Source organism: Panthera uncia, chromosome C2 (genome assembly GCF_023721935.1).
Source record: "Panthera uncia isolate 11264 chromosome C2, Puncia_PCG_1.0, whole genome shotgun sequence".
Lineage (NCBI taxonomy): Eukaryota > Metazoa > Chordata > Mammalia > Carnivora > Felidae > Panthera > Panthera uncia.
In genome coordinates, this window is record NC_064810.1 from 69,440,020 (window position 1) to 69,461,470 (window position 21,451).

The 21,451-nt window shown below is 44.8% G+C and overlaps 1 protein-coding gene across 2 annotated transcripts in view; it reads right to left on the reverse strand.

Moving 5' to 3' along the window:
- The window catches only part of ZNF148 (zinc finger protein 148), a 167,998-nt gene extending 155,073 nt beyond the window's left edge, over positions 1-12,925 (reverse strand). For both annotated transcript variants that reach the window (XM_049629451.1, XM_049629450.1), the window contains exon 1: positions 12,671-12,925. The gene's annotated coding sequence lies outside the window, so the exon portion shown is untranslated. The remainder of the gene's footprint in view (positions 1-12,670) is intronic.
- Between the last annotated feature and the right edge of the window lie 8,526 nt (positions 12,926-21,451).

Sequence of the window (21,451 nt, forward strand, 5' to 3'; positions counted from 1 at the left end):
CAAATCCACTTCCTGTGCCCCAGGCCTCAAGCCCATCCCCCCACACCCTTGCATAATCCTAGTTTTAGCAATTACAGAACACTCCGCCCTGCCCAGCTGGGTGATGCATCACCAAACCCTCCTCAGAGAAAGCAGATGAGAAAATCTTTTTTTTTTGTACCTCGAAAAATTAGAACTAGGCTTGTCCAGCCCCGGCAGTGTTAGCAATCATCTGCTAGAGAAGCATACAAATTTGAGTAGAAAAAAAGCCAAGCAGCTGCATTCTCCCAAACCCCAGGGCCCTAGAACACACCCCACAGAGAGTAGAGAGATTCTTTCTTGGAATATGGAATGTGAGACTCAGTCAAAAGATTCCAAACTAACCATCTTTCTCCTGAGCTTTCCCATTATCCACCTAGAAGAGACCTGGGTATAAAGGGAAATGTTCACATCCGACGCTTTTTAGTTTCCCTGTCAGCTTGGCCGCAGACCACATGACTTGGCAGAACTGAGCAGTTCTCCCTGAGCTTCTGACTGGTACAATAAGGAATTTTTACTTTGAGGCTCGGTCAGCTTTCTGATGAAAGGAATTCACTATGTCTCAATGTAGGTATTGCCTGTGTCGATGTGCATGTGGAAAAATCAGATGCTTGGACCTAAGAGTTAATGTATTGAATCTCTTGTATTTGTCACATTCTCTGGCTGAGATTCAAAATGAGGGATTAAATGCTGGCGACCTGGGCACTAGCATCATGGGCTCTAGAAATGTCCCCTCTGTGATGCATCATTTATACCGTGGAGATTGTTCCCTAGGGACCACACCTCTAGGGATGTACATCTTAACTGAAGAGGGAGATATTCAAGCAACTCGATCTGTAACAATAACCTGTGAGTGTTAACTACAGGTTATGGTCTAAGAAGAGTAGCATTCAGATTTCTAATCAAGGGGCCATTGTTATTGATAATAATCATTCCCTCTCTGCTTACGTCTATCTCTGAAATATGCATCTTACACTAGGTGGAAAGTGATCACTTGTTTAGGAAACCCCATTCCGTCCACATCATCACAACCTCTGACAGGTTCACTTAATGGGGATGGCAGGATTAGAGAGGAATAGGCAAGACTGAGACAGACACTACATTTAAAGTAGCATCTAGTTAGCAGCCGCCTGATGTAGCTTTCCCCAACTCTCCCCTAAAATACACACAGACACAGAAAAAGATTAAAACTCCAAGTCATCCAGTCATTTAAAAAATATTCATCTGGCAAGCGCTGAGTAAACAGTCACTGCTTTCAAGGAATTTCTGGTCTAGTCACCAACCCAAATTCTGTCTTGCTAACTATTGCTGTGTAACAAACTACCCCAAAACATAGGGGCTTAAAACAACATTTTTTCCCCATAGTTCCTGCGGGTCAGAGTCCAGGAATGGCTTAGCTGGGTCCCCTGGCTATAGGTTTCTCGCAAAGCCATCCATAGTCATCTTAAGGCTCAAAAAGGAAGGACCTACGTCCTTCCTCACTCATGGGGTTGTTGGAGGGATTTGTTGGAAGGATGAGGATCCCTTCATTCCTTGGGATATAAGCTTCTCCATAGAGCATATCACAACATGGCAGCTTTGGAGTTTTGCGGGTTTTTTTAAGTTTGTTTATTTATTTTGAGAGGGGGGAGCAGAGAGGGAGAGGGAGAGAGAGAGAGAGAGAGAGAGAGAGAGAGAATCTCAAGCAGGCTCCATACTGTCAGCGCAGAGCCCCCACGCAGGACTTGAAAGCACAAACCATGAAATTATGACCTGAGCCAAAATCAAGAGTTGGGAGGCTTAACCCACTGAGCCATTCAGGTGCCCCTGGAGGAGTTTGTATACTAAAATGAGATGGAGTAAACCTGGTGACAAGCAGAAGCACCTCCAAATTCCCCACCCACCCCCCACTTGTTACTGGGATTTGAAAGGTATCTTAAATGTCTCATGCCTACCCGTCTACATCTAGATTTTCTTCTTGTCCCTTCCTTCACTGATTTATCCATTCAAGTAATACTGTGGGTCTCTCTCCATGTACCAAGAACTATTGTAGGTAGTGGGAATACAACAGTGAACAAAATACATTTCCAGTTCTTAGATTGTTTATGTTCCCATAGAGAAGACGGGTAATAAATAAGAAATATGTAGTGTACCAGAGGATAAGTGTTATAGAAAAAATAAAGTTGAATAAGTGGGGGAAGTAGTGCTAAGAAGCACACGTGCGTGCGTGTGTGTGTGTGTTATGGGAGGTTATAATGTGAGAACTGAGCAAAGAACCAAGGAAGATAGAGCTCTTGGGGTGGCGGGGCACTGGGCATGTTCAAGGAACAGCAGTGAAGTCAACGGAGCTGGGGCAAAGTCAATGAAACCGATAATAGACACAAGATCAGAGGGCTGGTTGGGTAGAGGAAAATAGTGGAGCTCACTGCACAATATTTTGAAAGCTTTTGTAACCCACTTCAAGACTTCGGATTTTCCTCTGAGATGGAACACAAGGGTCAGATTTGGAGAAGAGCAGTAACATGATCTATGTAAGACCACTAGGTTGCTAGGTTTGAGAAGAAACAGCGGGGCAAGAGTGGAAGTCAGGAGACCAGTTGCAAAACCATGGGAATAAACCAGGCAAGAGTGGTGAGAAGTGATTGGATTCTGGATTTATTTTAAAGAAGAACAAATAGGATTTAATGAAAGATTGAATATAGGAATTGAAGAAAAGAGGGCATTAAGGACAACTCTATCTTTGGGCCTGAGCAACTGGTGCCATTTATAGGGAAGAGGAGCACTGGAGAGGGAGCAAGATGGGAAGGATTTAGAAATCAAGAATTCTATTTCAAATATGTTAATTTGAGATGCTTACTAGACATCCAGATGGACATGTCAAGCAGGCAATTGGATAAATTAATCTGGCATTCAGGGGAATGATTCTGGGCTAGAGATAGAAATATGGGAGTCATCAGTTTGTAGACATTATTTAAAGCAATAAGACTTGATGAATTCACTAGGAAGTTAGAGTAGATAGAAAAGAGATCCAAAAACTGGTCCCTAGGGCACCCCAACATTTAGAGGGGGATGACAGGAAAGCCGCAAAAAAACTAGCTAGGTAGGAGGTAAAGCAAGAAAGAGCAGTATTCGGGAAAACAAGTGAAGAAAGTATGCCAGGTTTTTGGATCTTCCTTTTGTTCATCTGTTTTTCTTTCTCTTTTTTTAAAATTTCTAAATGTTTATTATTTATTTTTGAGAGAGTGAGAGTAAGAGTAAGAGAAAGAGAGAGAGAGAGAGAGAGAGAGAGAGAGAACCCAAAGAACGCTCCAGGCTCTGAGCTGTCAGCACAGAGCCCAATGTGGGGTTCCAACTCACTAGCTGTGAGATCACGACCTGAGCCAAAGTTGAATGCTTAACTGACTGAGCCACCCCGGGCACCCCTGTTGATCTGTTTTTCAAATGCTGATGTACATAAGAATCACTCTACAAGGCTTACGAAGAACAATACCTTATTTAATTACTTCATGGGAAATTTAAAGGATTTTCAAGGTAATTTTGACTTGTCTTGATGTTAGCAGTAGATGCTGAGTGAAGAATGTAACTGGGGCAGAATGGGACCCATTGCAGGTCCCTCGGTGAAAGAGGTTATTTCACTGACTGTTTTGGGATTATTGCAATTTTTAAAACTTTTTATTATAGACAATGTCAGATGTGGAAAATCAACAGAATGGTACAATGAGTAACAGCCTCTAAGGTGTTCCTATCACACAGTTCAACAATTATCAACTCATGGCCAATCTTGTTTCTTTTATATTCTATTCACTCCCCACTTGAAACAGACTCTCAATATCATATCATTTCATCTGTAAATATTTTACATGTATTTTTAAAAATAAATAATTTTTTCACATTAATACAGTATCACTATTACCCCAGCAGTTCATATAATTTCTTAATATTGTAAGAAATCCTTGGGGCGCCTGGGTGGCTCAGTCGGTTGAGTGGCCGACTTCAGCTCAGGTCATGATCTCACGGCCCGTGAGTTCGAGCCCCGCGTCAGGCTCTGTGCTGACAGCTCAGAGCCTGGAGCCTCTTTCAGATTCTGTGTCTCCCTCTCTCTGACCCTCCCCCATTCACGCTCTGTCTCTCTCTGTCTCAAAAATAAATAAACGTTAAAAAAAAATTTAAAAAAAATATTGTAAGAAATCCAGTCAGTGCTCAAGTTTTCAATTGTTTGATAAATATCATGACTTTTTAAGACAGTTTGTTTGACTCAGGATCCAGATAAGGTCCGTACATTGGGGATACATCTTTTTAGATTCTATACATTCTCCCTCTACCATTATATATCCCCTAGGAAATTGTTGAGGGAAGCAGGTGGAGTTTCCTGCAATCTGGCTTTCGATGATTGCATCCTCATGTTGTTGGTGGCAAAATGTTTAGCATGTTCCTCTATCCTCTGAATTTCCTGTAAAAGGGAATTGAACCTAGAGGCTTGGTCAGGTTAGATATTTTTGGTAAGTCTACTTTATAGGTGTTGCTGTGTTCTTCCACCAGGAGTCCCTTAATGTCTGGTTGCAACTCTTTCTTTGTGATGTTAGTAGCTGTTGATGATTCAAGCCTAGAGCCATTATTACCTTACGGGTTGCCAATGATTGTAATTCTATCTTTCCTTCATTTATCAACTGTGATACTTCTATAAAAAGTAACTCCCCTACAATCTGTATTTGGTTTCTCAGTGATACAGTTCATGCAGGAAAGGCTACATCAATGCTTGATTTCCTACCTTTATTTAAAATAATGGGCTGGTCTCTAGCACCCTTCCAGAGACCAATCAGGGCTTGAGGGGGCGGCGGTATTGTCAATGCATGGATTTAATTATGTGATGTGTTTTGATCCATTGCAATTATCCTCACTGATATTCAAATTATTCATCATTGGCATTGAAAGCCCCTTCAAATTGGTCTCTGAATCCTTTTGATGCATAATCTTCACTATCTGGTATGATGAGATGTTCAAGTTTATTTTGCGTGTTTCCAACCTAGACCTGGAATCCTCCATTTCCCCTAGAAGCCTGGATTCCTTTTAATGGAAAAGGAATTGAAATTGTCATGTACCATATGGGGTCATAGAATCAAAGAGCCAGGCAGTAGGTGTTGAAGAAGACGTCACCTCAGTGAGCAAAGCTGTACTAGAGTCCGCTAGAACTCAGAATTTCACTGGGAACCATTCACACCAACCTCCTCTCAAGCTGTTGATCTAAGAAAAGGATGCTATTATCTCCCAAGCAGGAGATAATTGTTTCATTCAATCTAAGTAAGTAAAAAGAGAAAAAAATGGAGCCCATGAAAAAATGCTACTGAATAAGAGGAAGGACAAATCCCTTCCTCCCTAGATAACAAGAGGAAGGGACTAAATCCCTGAAAATGCAGGCTACTGCAGGATACAGGAAGAAAATACCGGGAAATTGTTTAGTGTCCTTGATAGAATGGAAGAAGAGATGTCTTTCATAAAACATGAGCCGACAGTCACAGGAAGAAAACAAGCTGAGAAGAAAAATTACGAAATAAATAGAAAGGTAAATGCATGTAATAAAGAATTCTAAGGGAAAATTAAAAACACAAGAGCAAAAACACGACCAGGCTATACATATGTAACACTGTCATTTTCACTTAACAATGTATGAGAAACGTCTTTCCATATGTCACTGAATATTTTTTTACCATGACAGTCCTAATGACTGCACTGCATAGGAAGTTCATTGAACTTATCCCCTCAGATTAGAAAATGCTATATTTTCTAGGTTTTTCTGACATTTTGTGCAATGTGGAGAGGACACATCCTTGTATGTCTTCCTATGCATTCAATAACTATTTACTGAGAATCTAATGATTACTGGGCACAGTGGTATATGCTAGGGTGCATGGTGGTGAAAAACTTAGACACAGTTTTTGTCTTCATGGACCTTGCAGTCCTGCAGGGAAACAGGACAATTACGAAATTTCAACACTTTTGCGGTAAACGGTAAAGAAATTGTATGGTGATTTATTTAACAAAGCACATGGCCAGGAACCCTAAACTACTTTAGATTTTCCCGAAAAAGTGACATTGAATCTGAGATGTAAAGAATAGGAGGAGGTAAGCTAAGAAGAGAATTGCAAGTCATGTTTTAGAGAAAGAAAACAGCTGTGCAAAGGCCTGAGTGTGAGAAGAGCAAGGCACACTCCAGACAAAAGAAATTCAGTGGCCAGTCCCAAAGGGACTGTCTCTGAAGGATAAGCATGGAAGTGTCATGGTCAATGTTTTTGTGAGAGAAGCAGCATTCTGGAGCACAGTGGACACTAGGTTGTAGGGTGGCACGGCCAAAGGTAGGGAGGCCATTGGGGGAGCTATTCAGTTAGCCAGGCAAGAGAGCATGGTGGGTCAGAAGAGGGTGTTGGTGGTGAGCTTGCCAGGAAGCAAGTGGACTTTGAAAAATATTTAGGAAAGTCTCGTCTATTTGAGGTGGGCCGTTAAGGGAGAGGGATTCAAAGCTGGATCCCAGGCTTCTGATTTTAGCAACCAGGTGGTGCCATTTACTAGTAACAGGAGAAAGAGATAGGAGAAATGACAAGTTCAGTTGGGCAGTGTGGAATTTTGAGGTTCCTAAAAAATTCCTAAATAGAAATATCCAATATGCAATTGGATATACAGATCTGGAGCTCAGGATCTCTCGTGAGACCTGGACTGGAATTCTAGATTTGGGATCCATCAGCATGTGAGTTGTAACTAAAGCTCTGGGAGTGCTTACAGAAAGAAGGAGAAAAAAAGCACCCAGGGCAGCCCCTGAGGAACAGTACCAACATTTAAGGGATGGGCACAGGAAAAAGACACTTAGAAGTAGTAGTCAGAGAGACAGGAAAAATGGAGCTTTATAGAAGCCTATGTCAGGAGTACAGGTTTGGCTAATAGCGCCAAATATTTCCAAGAGGTTAAGAAAGACAAGGTCTGAAGAGACTCCATTGGATTGAGTGGCCATCTACATTTCATGACAAGAACAGAGACAGTGGTGAGTTGGATATGATGGCCAGATTTCACCATAAAGAGTAAGCTTCAGGTGAGAAGCAGTCAGTCTCTCATTTGATAGTTGACCCAATTTGAGAATCACTGTCGTTTACTCAAGGCAAGCTTCACTCATCTACATTCATTTTCGTAATGGTTTTATTTGGGCTTGCTTCTTTCATTTTGTTTTATGCTTTCCAGTTTTTATGTTCCCTTGCTATTTCTTTTTAATTCTGCTTTTTGGCTGAGTACACCATTGTGTTTACTATTATCTCTCAAAGTAAACTTTTAATTCTACTCAGTAGTGAAATGAGAATTTGAAGCCAGGCAGAAGCCAGTGGAACCAGAATTTAAACTCTGGAGTCCAGTCTCAACCACTGTGCTATACTTCCTCTCATGTGACCCAAAACATCCTAATAGACACAGCAAATTGACTTGCTCTTGAAAATCATTATACCATAAGGACAATAATTTCATTTCTAGAAATATACCTTAAAGAACTAATCGGAGAATTATACACATAAAAGTATTCATTGCAGCATTGTTTATAATAGCAAAACAATGTGAATGTACATAGATTTTCCTTTTAAAAAAATAATATTCAGGAGCTGTTCCTTTCTAGGGCTTGACTTGTCTTTTAGTCTGTATTAGTAGTTTTTTGGTCTTAGATCTGAATTTTAGTTGTAAATTGATCACATCCTTTAAAACCTGATTGAAGAAATGTTTTCAGTATAATTTGTGCCCTGCTCTCTACCTGAGTGGGTGTTTACCACACCAAACAAGACTTGACGTATAGGAAAGAAACAGCTCAGAGTCCATCTGAAGGTGGCAGAAGGAGCAGGCATTTTCTGGCATCAGAGTTGACGTATTATAAGATCTCAGAAATTTGGTTTTAAGGTATCTGGCAATGAAGCAAAAAGAAACACAATCACTTACATAATTTTCATTGTCCAATAAGGCAAAGAATTCTAACTAATTCTTCTGTGGAGGCAGCTTTTTCTGGGATCTAAAATCAAGCAGGAACAGGGACACCTGCATGCCTTAGTTGGTCGAGTGTCCAATATGGCTCAGGTCATGATCTCACGGTTCGTGAGTTCTAGCCCCGCATCGGGCTCTGTGCTGACAGCTTAGAGCCTAGGGCCTGCTTCAGATTCTGTGTCTCCCTCTCTCTCTGCCCCTCCCCTGCTCACTCTCTCTCTCTCTCCCCCTCTCTCTCACAAAAATAAATAAACATTAAAAATTGTTTTAAATCAAGCAGGAATTGATTATGTGAATCCTCATATAAAGGGCATCAAGGAACACTGAAGACTGTCTGTGATATTGTGATTCATAATAGGAAGTACATGTTTGGTCTTCATCCCCATTTCTGGCACAGAACTGTCCAAACCTTTGGAATTTCCTGAACTATAAGAGAAATAAGAGCATCTTTTGTTGTAATATTTGGTCTTGTCCTCAGTTTCTGAAATTACTCAGGGCTGTGAAGTGAAATGAGTGTTTTGTTATTTGTAACAAATCCATTTCAACCACAACTGACTTTATGTTAATGCGGTGACTTTTGGAAAGTCCCTAAAGATGGGGGGCTGGTTACCAAAAGAACCAACCATGTGATTAGAGCTTTTAGTATGTCCTGACCTGGAAGAGAGGAGAAGGGATGGAGGGCAAATCAGTTGTCAATGGGTAATGATTTAATCAACCATGTCTATGTAATGAACCCTCCATAAAAACCCAAAAGGACAGGGTTCAGAGAGCTTCTGGGTTAGTGAACACATGGAGAGGAGGGGAGAGTGGTGCACCCAGAGGGCATGGAGGCTCCTTGCCCCTTCCCATACCTTGTCTTATGCATCTCTTTCACCTGTTCCTGAGTTATAGCCTTCCATAATAAACCAGCAACCTAGCAAATAAAAGCTTTCCCTGAGTTCTGTGGGCCATTCTGGCAAATTAATTGAATGCAAGGAAGGGTTGCTGGAACCTCCAATTTACAGCTTGTCAGTCAGAAGCACAGGTGATAGATAGCCTGGGCTTAACCTGGGCTAGTGACTTGCCTCTGAAGTGGTGGGATTGGGAACAGTCTTGTGGGACTGAGCCCTTAACCTAGGGGGGTATGACACTATCTCCAAGTAGATAGTGCCAGAACTGAGTTGAATCATAGCACATTCAGCTGGTGTTGGAGAATGGCTTATTGGTATGGGAAACATATCCTCTACTCCCCACACGTTGGAACTGGATGCTCAGATCCCTTATTTTCTCTAAACAGTTTATAAAGAAATTTTGTCAAACCCATTCGCCTAAGCAGCTCTCTGTGAACCTGCCATAAACGCACGGGGCGAGTTAGCTGTTCTTAACCTAGGGAAGGTACTTATGCAAACAGCTGAAAGGCAGGGTCTGGGTACTTTGTCTTCTGGTCATGTTGCTGTCTTCCTCTCAAATGTGGAGCTCTACCACCAGCAAGGCACTTTCAGATCCCGTGCTTCCTCGGCTTTGCCATGAAAGCACCCTCACGTGAATACGAGCTGGGGGCGGGTGAGAAGAGGTTGTAGCCCAAAAAGGCCAGCTGTAAGCTAAAATTTCTTTGAAGATTTGCAATTTATATTTAAAATCCATGTGAATTTTACAGTCTGTTTCATAATGTGTTATACATAAAAATGTGTTTCCCCCTTAAAAGTTCTAACAAAATTGGTGCTCCAGGAAGATGGGCTATATTTATCCTAGTATGAGTAGCCCTTACCATGCTCCCCACCCCCCACAGACACACCTTTATTTTAATTTGATGTGGGGCCAGTTCTTCCAGAGTCTACATTAGTAAACTGCTTCTTTCCAATATTAGATGTCTTAGAACAGAACATCACATATTTTTCTAACTTACAGAGAAGAGGGTCTGTGTAAGTTCTGCTCAACAGGTTTTTTTTTCCCTTTCTTAAGTTTATCTATTTATTTTGGGAGGGAATGGTACAGAGAAACAGGGAAAGAGAGATTCCCAAGCTGGCTCCCTGCTGTCAGCACTAAGGCTGACACGGGGCCTGAACTCACGAACTTGTGAATTCATGATCTGAGCTAAGATCAAGAGTCAGACACTTGACCGAGTGAGCCACCCAGGCACCCCAACAGGTATTTTTTTTAAGTTAACATTGAAAAAACAAACAAACAAGGAGCTCTAAAGACAGGTCTAAGCTGGGATTCCTGGGTGGCTCAGTCATTTGAGCAGCCAACTCTCGATTTCAGCTCGGATCATGATCCAGCACTGTGGAATTGAGCCCTGCATCAGGCTCCACACTGAGCATGGAGCCTGGTTGAGATTCTCCCCCTCTCCCTCCCTCCCTTCCTCCCTCTCTCTTTCTCTCTCTCTCTCTCTCTCTCTCTCTCTCTCCCCCTCCCTCCCTCTAAAAGAAAAAAAAAAAAAAGACAGGTCTAAGCCTATGCAGTACTTGTAAATTTTGTCTACTCTTAAGGGTTGAATGTGTCTACCAAAAAGCTTTGTTGAGGGGCACCTGGGTGGCTCAGTCGGTTAGGCGGCCAACTTCGGCTCATGTCATGATCTCGCGGTCTGTGAGTTTGAGCCCCGTGTCGGGCTCTGGGCTGACAGCTCAGAGCCTGGAGCCTCTTTCAGATTCTGTGTCTCCCTCTCTCTGACCCTCCCCCGTTCATGCTCTGTCTCCCTCTGTCTCAAAAATAAATACACGTTAAAAAAATTAAAAAAAAAAAAGATATGTTGAAATACCAACCCTCTCAGAATGTGATTTTATTTGGAAATAGGGTTGTTGCAGATGTTCTGCATGAGGTAGTTATGATGAGGTCATACTGGAGTAGGCTGGGCTCTAATCCAGTATGACTGGTGTCCTCATAAGAAGACAGACACACATACACACACACACACACACACACACACACACACAAACACACACACACACGGAGGGAAAACAACCATGTGAAGATGGAGGCAGAGATTGCATTGATGCTGTTACAAGCCAAGGAACACCTGAGGCTCCCAGAAGCTAGAAGAGGGAAGGAAGGATCCTCTTCTAGAGACTTCAGAGGGAGCACAGCCCTGCCAAGATCTGGATTTTGGACTTCCAGCCATCAGAAGTGTGAGAAAATAAATTTCTGTTGTTTTAAGCCATCCAGTTTATAGTACTTTGTTACAGCAGCTCTAGGAAACTAATCCATCAACTGTCCTCAAATTCTCAATACAGTTTCATTGAAAGTTCCCAAAAGAGAATTGATGTTACCTCACAACTATTATGACTTGGACTTCCTATACAACCATCAGAGAAAGCTACTGCTCCACATAGGTACAAACGTCAAGAATGACCACATTAGGCAGGAGCCAATAATTATTTCTCAAGAAATAAGGATTTTATCTTCAGCATTCATGATTGATCATGACCTACCTGAAGTTCCAAGGAAGGGATGCCTCGATGGTGGACACTTGGTAGGGCTGACCTCACTAGAATAACAAGGCTCTAATGAGAGGTTTGAGAACTCCAACCTGGCATAGGTTCTCTGTGAGAGCAAGCAAATCCCAAGGACTTTGCAGTTGACTTATTTATCCTATAAACTCAGTCCCGTTCAGTTGGCCTTTTCTCTGGCAAAGACTCCTGACTCTTCAAAGCCTAGAATTAGCTAACACAGCTCTGGAGGGAGGGAGGTTGCTGTGCAAATCCTCTAACTGGATTTAGGACTGGGCCAGGCCATCATATGTATTTATGGAAGGATGAAAGGCCTTTTGGGAAAAGATGTACTGTTCTGAAATTGGAGGCCACTATCTCCATGAGCAAGACTTTTAAAGTGCAGGCAAAGAGGAGGCCAGTAGGCATCTTGACATTCCATCTCACAAGGAAGAAAATAATTCTTTGTGAAAAAGTATCTAAAGCAGATACTGTCCACTCCTTCCATGGAAGAACTTCAGAATAGCCTCAGTGGTGCAACTATTCTAAGAAAAATTTCCTTTCAATGAACCATCAAAATGAATAAGCTACGAATTGCATCCCTAAAAAGCTAAAAGACTGAACTGTTGTTTGGTGCCATTTTTAAAGAGTCATATAAATAGTGGCAACACCAAGACCTAAGACTACACAGGTTGGGCAGTGGGAGGCACCAGCAGGAGGTAAGGGAGGCGGGTGCGTTCTGCCTCCAGGGCCCTCCCTACAGGGTTCTTAGCTGACAGCAGCTGCATTTCTTTACCAAGGTTACAGTCCTGTTAAGTAGCCCTCTCCTACAGCTACACCTCTCACCTGATTCTGGCCACTACTCTCTCTCCCGTCACTTCAGATTTGGGGTGTTAACACTGGCCTGAGATGTTTTACCATCCCCTGTTGCTTTCTGCTAAGTGTGAGCAGGATGTCAGGCTTGTGGATGGTTTTGTCTTTAAACATTCCTCAACGTCTCTTCTGCCATGTCATCTTTGCCTTGCTGGGCCCCTGACCCAGACACAGTCCTCACTCCAGGGTCAGGCTAATGACACAGCCACCAGCTGCAAACTGACTAGAACAAGAACACAGAGGATTATACCTTGTCCTTAAGGCTTCTCCCTGGCAATAATACTTCTGTCCATCGTCACAGGCCAAAGCAAGTCATAAGGTATTAGTTATGTGTTGCTGTATGACAGATAACCCCAAAACTTAATGGAAAACAATAAATATTTATGATCTCACACAGTTTCTGGATTCAGGAATCTGGGAGCAGCTTAGCTGGGTGTTTCTGGCCTAGGGTCTCTCACGAGGCTGCAGTCAAGATGCCAGGGCTGCAGGTGTTTGAAGGGTTGACAGGAGCTGGGGGACCTAAGGTGACTCACTAACATGTCTGGCAATTTAACACTAGTTGTTGGCAGCAGGCCACCATTCCTTGCCACATGGGCCTCTCTAAAGTGCTGCTTGAGTGTTCTCATGACATGGCAGCTGGCTTCCCCTGGAATGAGCAAGTCAAGACAGAACCCAAGAAGGAAGCCTGAAAACCTTTTATGACCTCGTCTCAGGAGTCATATAACATCACTTCCAGAATATTCTACTTATTCTAAGTGAGTCATTAACTCCAGCACATACCGTATAGGCAAACCTAAGCCCCACCTCCTGAAGGGAAGAGTATCAAAGAACATATGGATATTTTTAAACCATCACACATGCCTGCACCTAACTTCAAAGCATACGATATGGCCAGGAGATGAAGTACAAACATTTGGTGAATGGTACCAATGACTGGAGGCATCCTAGGAGATTTTATTGGCTACTCAAGAGTTAAACAAAATCTAGATCCATGCTTTACTGTTGTGTTTATAGAAATCTCTACTATATGGATCTTGGGGTTATGGTATTGAAACATAATGTGAACCCAATCCAGAAATCCTTGGAGTGGAAGAGGGGCAGCGCAATACACACTTCCTTGAGGTGAGGTCATTCCCAGGGCTAATCCCCTCTTCTGGAGTGAAAAGGTCTTCACTCAGGAAAATGAATTATTAAATGAGGCCCTAGGCAGGCAGGAGTGAGGAATCCACTTTTTTCCACAAGCCTCATTGTCCTGACCTCGGGGTGGCTAAGGTGGTATCTACCCTATGGAGCTGGAGGCCTCGGGTCAGAGACAAACCTCTGGAGAGAGTCACAAAGTAAGCCCTGCCTTGTGAGCCAGATTGCTGCCTCCATATTCCTCTTTGTGTTCATTTCTCATTTGTATGTCCTAAGCTTTTGGTAAAACTTATTTAAAAAGGTGAGTCATATCTCAGCTGTCCAGATCATGAGAGAAAGGTGATGTATCCACACGTGACACAGGGCGTCAAGGGGGAGCAGTGAGTGGGAGGCAGGGGTAGCTGAGGAGAGACTGGGGAGAGGTTGGGCTCCAGCTCCAAGCTGCTCTCTCGCCAACAAGAGAGTCTGCTCTCATGACTGGACATAGCAGTTCAGGGTCATATCTTACCAATGTATGTGGCATTTCCTTACTACCAGCTACTCCCAGTCTGTTTGACTCCACAACTAGAGCCTTCCACAGAGCAGCCCAGGCATCTAGGCACTATTAAGATCTTTAGGTGCAGATACCCAATGACCTATCTGTGAGAGATGAGTGCAGTGATTTCTAGACCCAAGACTCAAGGCAGAAAGAGACAGAGGACACCTCCAGGACAGGGGAAAAGGTCCACAGCATTGGGGATAGTTTCTCTATCTGCTGGATCTGAGGCCTTGCAGAGAAATGAAAATCCTTTCCACCTTGGAAGCCTTCCCCAGGATGTGAGTGAACTTTCTAGTGAGCCTCTCTCCCCCGAAGCAAAGCAAGGTCAATAAGACAAACAACCTGCACAACACTTAGCTCTCTGCCCTGCTCCACACCATGGCCTTCGGACTGTGGGACCATGGCCCCATTCCAGCTGTGGAGTGGCAGACCCAGTGCTGGGATCTGCTGGGGCACCGCTCATTGACTGCACCTGTATGATGAACAGGCATGGTTCATGACTAGATAAACTTTTTTTTTTTTTTTTTTTGTTTCCCACTACCTTTTAAACTTTATTCAGTGGGGAAAGCTTTTCTTCTGCTACAGGATGAAAACTCAGCAGGCCTCATGATTTTTCTGTGCCCAGTTATCGTCACTTTAGTTGTGAGAGGCAACATCATTCAGTGGTTATATATTAGTCACTCTTCAGTCTTCATTTAAAATAGAGTCTTCTCGGGGCACCTGGGTGGCTCAGTTGGTTAAGCGCCTCACTCTGGATTTCGGCTCAGGTCATGATCTCATGGCTCCTGGGATCGAGCCCCATGTAGGGCTCTGCTGCCCTGACAGCAGAGCCTGCTTGGGATCCTCTCTCTCCCTCTCTCTCTCTGCCCCTCCCCCACTGGTGCACACACTTTCTCTCTCTCAAAATAAATAAATAAACATTAAAAAAAATAACAACAGAGTCTCTCCCCTCTCACAGAAGCTGGTGTGTCTCTGGGAAAGGCTTCTTCCTTCAACCAGTACCCCTCATGTCCCCACCTCACAGTGGCTGTTCCCATCATCACCAGATGAGGGGAAAGGGCAGGAGAGGAGGTAAAGGGGCCTAGTCACATGCTACATGGCAGCTTTGTACTCTCAGGGCAGACAGGGTTAGAGCAGAATTTCTGTTATGTATGCTTTTATGGATTGCTCAAGACTCCCACACTTAGGACCTTCCTCCCATAGTTCCCTCGATACACATGATGCATCTGTTTTCTGGGTGGCCACTCATGATATCTTACTTTGAGCTTCTTGCTCAGGCCCCATGGGCTCACTCCTCTGCTTAGTCCACTTCTGATCCTTGGGAAACACTCACACTTCCCTTGGCTCCAGTGAAGTCCAGAATGATCCTAAGATACCAGCAAGCTCCTGGCTCTGCCCCCAAAGCCCTGAATCAGTGCAAGTCCAACCTACTCCAGAAAAGGGCAACAGCTACCAGGTTACACACACCCCCTCAACTCCAGAGGTCTTGTGGTTTGGTTGCCCTCTCCGAAAATGGCCACCATCCATTCCTGCCCTTCCTTTATATGCACGCCCACCCAGCTATCAAGAAGAGGAATCTATTACTCTACCCCTTGAATCTAAGCTAGCTTGTGACTGCTTACCCAACTGTGTGTGCTGGAAGGGACTCTGCTGGTCCCGGGCCCATCCTTTAAGAGGACTGGCACCTTCCTCTTCCTCTCTGTTGGCACCTAGCCTCCATGCTATGAGGAAGCCCAGGAAGCCACATAGAGAAGAACCATACCCCTTGGCCAACAATCCCAGTTGAACTCCCAGTCATCAGTCAGTGCCAGCTTGCCAGCCAGATGAGTGAGTCACTTTGGAGCTGACACCATTCAGAGCAGACAAACTGTCCACATTCAGCCTGGCCCACATTCTAAAATTTTGAACCAATCAATGATTATAGTTGTTTGAAGGCACTGGTTTTTGTGGTGGTCTCTCTCACAGCAATAGGTAACTGAAACACTTGGTAAGCCCCACAGAAGCCTTTCCGACTAGGTTGGAGGTGAAGTAGATGGCACCCCTTTCCTTCCCACGTGGTCAAGTTGGGGGATTCAGCGTGACAGCAGAGCTCTCTGAGGAAATCTCTTTGCAAACCATCCTCTCTCCCCACACACTAAACCATTTTCGTATCTCTGATCTGTCTGAGGAGTCCAAGAGAGGTGGAACTAGTTCTTCAAATTTCTTTGTAAATTCAAGACATATGGGAATTCTGTCTCACATTCACTTAGATGTCTAGTATCTTTCACATTAACTCCCCCAGTTTAAGCCGAGGCCTGAAGAACGTCATGTTCAGATCATGTGGCACTGAGTCTGGGATTGCCTGGGGCATATACTGACACCTGAAAGTCTGCAGGAAGACGACGGATGGTGCAGGGCAGTGATCTTTTCAACATGTTTGTCAGCCAGGAAACCCTGGAAGAATCTTATTTCAGGGCCCAAACCAGTTAAAGGCTATGCGACAGCTGAAGAGAGAGTGGGGGTCCAAGCTGGGGCTGGGTCCCTTCCTTGCCCCTATAATGGCCCCCAAAGTGACATAAATGGCCTGGGTTCCACAGAGCACAGTTTGAACATCACCACATGAGGCAAAAAACTTGAGGTCTGGAACAGCTTTAACTTCTCTGCATCTCAGTTTCTTCATCTGTAAATGTGGAAGATAATACTACCTACTTCTCCGGTTCTTGGGACAATTTCATGAGACAGACTATAAGCACAGCTGCACTTAGTTGGTCTTCCACAACTGTCTGTCCCCTTTCTCCTTTCATTTTGACTCCTGTTTACTTTAAGTAAACAGTCACACTGCCTTTCCTCCCTGGGCTCAGGGGAGAGCCTGCTGCCGCAGAATGTCACTGTATGGGACAACCTGAAGCTCCTCTTCCAGAGGGTGTCCAGACCATCCTGTGTCCTATCGCCAGAGTCTGTAACCAGACTCCTGGCAAGGATGGGGTTAACACAGGCACCACAACCCCCTCCCCCTCAGGGAGGAGGAGGTCCTCCAGTCAGGATGGATGAACTCCAGTCAGAAGAGAGATAGGGCACACAATTGCTGGGGTGAACCCTCCCACCCTCCCACCGGCACCCCAAGGAACTCCTCCCTCACCACCATTGTTGGGTGCTTACTGAATGCTAGGCTGACACGAAGTGCTCTTTACATGCATTATCTTGTTTATTCCCCACAACAACCCCGTGGGAAGGATACTCTTACCCTGTTTGACCAGAAAATTGATGTTCAGAGAAGTGAAGCCAGTAATCTCCAAGTCCAGCTGATGATCAGACTAACTCAACTCCATAAATGACACACATGCATATTCCCAGGCTCCATCCCAGACCAAAAGAACCAGAACTGAGTTCTGTAAGGTTCAAATTTGCATACCTACCAGGCTGGGACTAGGGTGAGGCCATCAAGGGGACTGGTGCCAGGGTGCACCTCTTTCTCAGGTGCTGAACTGCTTGCAAGGTCCAGAGAAGCAGGGCCTTCTTACAATCTATGCCTTACAAGAGGTGTCCAGTGGCCTCACCCTAGTCCCATCCACCCAAAGCCAGAACTGGAGCACAGGCCTGTCTATGGAACATCCACACGCTCAGCCACAAAGCTAGTACGGTCCCAGGAAGTCTTAGGGCCAGCTCCTTACCTCAAACACACCTCAGACTCACCTGGAGGGTACCAGTCCAGGGGCCACACTGGGACCCACTGCCTTAATGTGGAAGGAGGGGCAACAGCTGTCTTCCCCAGATTTCTTCTCACAGGTCTGTGATGAAGTGCTCCGAGCAGCTGGGATGCCTCACGCTTTGACCCCAAGAAGCTCCAAACTGGAGCCAATGTCCCTACGGGCTGCCCACCTGTACCCAAGCACCTTGATGCCAAGCTGCTCCCGGCTTCAATAAAGAAGAGTGTCGTGAAGAGGGGATCTAGGGTCTGCAGTGTAGGGAGGTCAGGCCTTACCAGATCGGGACAGGGTGGTCTCTGGTTTCTGATGGCGAAGTGTTGACCCCACCCGACAGCTTGCGGGCTTCTGGGGTGGTGTTGGTGCCTTTTCTGTCTCTGTGCTTTTTGCAACTCCGCATTTATAAAGCTGCCTGGGAAAAGAAGGGCCTGATTTTTCAAAGGTTCTAGGTTCTCACTGCTCCCTCATTGAGTAATTGTCCTGAGAGCAGTTGTAGACATTTGCACTAATTAGTTAATTTAATTTTATGTGCGCCTTGTTAGGGCCCCAAATTCAATCTACAAGTTAATGGCAGCTCATATGCAAATGAGTGGAATTCACAGTCCCCAGACTTCATGGTTTTGGTTTTGGTTTTTAAACAGCCCTATAGCCCATAAACCAGTGCCGGGTATTTCCTTCTAATCCTCAAAAAAGTGTTTCTGATTCATTAGGCACCTAATTGCACAACTCTTGAGGAACTCTTGAGGGAAGTTCCTACTAAAAATGAAAACCAGCATCCAGCAGGCCCCTCGTCACTTCCACCCCACCAACTGCAAACTCAACTGCCCGCACAACACTCTGCAGTACTGACTTAACTGCTCCTGACCCCTGACCCCTGACCCTTCTCTCTCCCTCCCAATTTCACCATTCTAACCTAGGCCCATTATGGTTTGGGGAAAGGGTTCTAAGCTGGGCGTCAGGACACGTGGGCTGAGCCCACTGACCAGCTGCGTGTCCTGGGCCACTCCCCTCTCTCAGGCTTCAATTTCCTCATCAAAACACAGGGGCAGCAGGATGCTAGTTTCTCCTGAAGGAAATGGGCAGGAATGATGGTGGCCCTAGGGACTGGGAGAGAAAGGACTTCCTCTGGAGTTTTAGGGATCCGACTTGGGTTTTGGGAGGACAGGGAGAAGCTCTGATGATGAGGGCAAGTTGATCCTGGCTAGGAGCGGGAGGAAGGTTCATAGCATCACTGGGATGCCTTTTTTTTTTTTTTTTTTTTTTGCTAGCAAGTGCAGTGAGCCCCAGCCTCCAGCTTCAAGGTGAGCTGCTCTTCATGAGCTATGGGGGAAACTAGCACCGGCTGAAGAGAGCCTGTACGCGGATAAGTTCAAAGAGCTCAGTCTCTAAAACACCATCTCCATGGGAGCCCAGGCTGGCCGGAGGCTGACCATAACCCTGCGGAGAGAGGAGTCTTCAACCCAGTCTTGAGCCCTGAGACACACCTGCAGCATGGGAGGCAGGCCTCAGAGGCCCAGGAGCTTCCTGAGTGGACGTGGCCTTGCACTGCTAGGTACCTGCTTTCTCAGCAGCAGCCACATGAAGAAGGGCCCTTTTGACCTATTTGTATCTTCTCAGAGGTGAAGTGACCATGACTAGGAAGCACCCAGGGATCTCTAGATTGATTATCGGTTGGATGCTTTTTAAAAATTTTTAACTTAAAAATTTATTTTTTAAAAGCTTTATTGAAGGGGGTACCTGGGGGTAGCTCAGTTGGTTAAGCATCCAACTCTTGGTTTCAGCCCAGGCCACTCACGGTTCGTGAGTTTGAGTCCCACGTCAGGCTCTGTGCTCAGTGTGGAGCCTGCTTGGGATTCTCTCTCTCCCTCTCTCTCTGCCCCTCCCCTTCTTGTGCTCTCTCTTTAAAAAATAATAAATTTTAAAAGTCAAAAACTAAATTTAAACAATTTTTTTTTCATTTTTTTTCTTTTTTTTTTTTTTTTCATTTTCAACGTTTTTTATTTATTTTTGGGACAGAGAGAGACAGAGCATGAACAGGGGAGGGGCAGAGAGAGAGGGAGACAAAGAATCGGAAACAGGCTCCAGGCTCCGAGCCATCAGCCCAGAGCCTGATGCGGGGCTCGAACTCACGGACCGCGAGATCGTGACCTGGCTGAAGTCGGACGCTCAACCGACTGCGCCACCCAGGCGCCCCTAAACAATTTTTAAAAAGCTTTATTGAAGTATATTTGACTGGGTATATTTGACAGGGGCGCCTGGGTGGCTCAGTCAGTTAAGCATCGACTTCGGCTCAGGTCATGGATCTCGTGGTTCATGGGTTCAAGCCCCACGTTGGGCTCTGTGCTGACAGCTTGAAGCCTGCTTCATATTCTGAGTCTCCGTCTCTCTCTGACCCTCCCCTGCTCATGATCTGTCTCTCTCTCTCTCCCAAAAACGAATAAACATTTAAAAAAATTTGAAGTATATTTGACAAATAATAGGAAAACATCATTAGTTAGTAGTATGGTGGCTGCTTGGAATCACTTACTCAGACCTTAAAAAATAGCTCCTTATTTTCATTCAAGCTGATAAAGCAAGACACTTAGTTATTTAAGAAAATTAGACTCTCCTACTCCTTTCAAGCTGTTATAACAAATACCACAGACTAGGTGGCTTATAAACAACAGAAATTTATTTCTTACAGCTCTGGGGGCCAGAATGGTTGGATTCTGGTGAAGACCCTCTTCCTTCAGGGTAGCAGACTACCAGACTACTTGTACTTGCCTGGCAGAGCAGGGGAGGAAGCTCTGTGGGGTCTTTTATAGGAGCACTAATCCCATTCATGAGGGCTCCACCCTCGGGACCAAAGGCCTCACCTCCTGATACCATCCCACTGGGCATTAGTACTTCAACATATAAATTCGGGGGGACACAAACATTCAGACCATAGCACAAACTATGATGGTGTCTGTGGGCCCATGAGCAGTAGTGGTCCATGATTTCATGAGCTGTCTCTGATTCTTTACTTAAACCAAACAATAGCCAACATTACTGAGCACTTAGGACAGCACGAGCTGGGCACTGTGCTAAGCACTTGATGTGCATTACTTTATCTAATACAACATTTTGGCACAGTAGGTGCTATATGTACCCACACTTTGCACTGAGAAACTGAGGTTCAGCAAACTTAGATAACTTACCAGAAATCACAGAACTTGTTAAAGGTGGAGCCAGGAGTCAAACCAGGCCTGAAACTCCACTTCAGAACCCTTGGATTGCAGCCTACGGCCCCCAAACCGCTCTCCCTCCCCCCACCCCAGCTTCTCCTAGTTCACCCACCCCCCAGCTTTCCACCCCTTCCCGGAGGTCCCTAACTCCAGTACAGCCTGGGATGATGCAGAGAGACCCTCCCCAAGCCCTAGGAGGTCGTCAGCTCACAGCCAAGGACTCCACTGGGAGCGGCTTTGAGCTCAACCCGGGACCATCCAGGCAGAACCAGTGTGTAGTGGAATGTTAACAACATCCTATTTATGTTCTATTTCTGTTGAAATATAGTACAGTTCGACAAAATGAGCATGTGTTTGTGTTCAAATATGCTGTTGATCAAGAGGGGGAAATCAGAGAGCAAAAACCCTCATGCTTGTTCAAGAACTGTAAAAAGAAAAAATAATATTTATTTAATTACTTTTTTAAGGAGACAGAACATCTCAGACTGTGACTGGAGGATGGAAGAAATGCGAGGGGTTTGTGGACTCTTAGATCAGAAAGAGGCACGCCCTTCTGAGTCGGGGATTTCCCCCCAAACCGGGACTATCTGAACCCCCTTGGAGGGCTCGGAT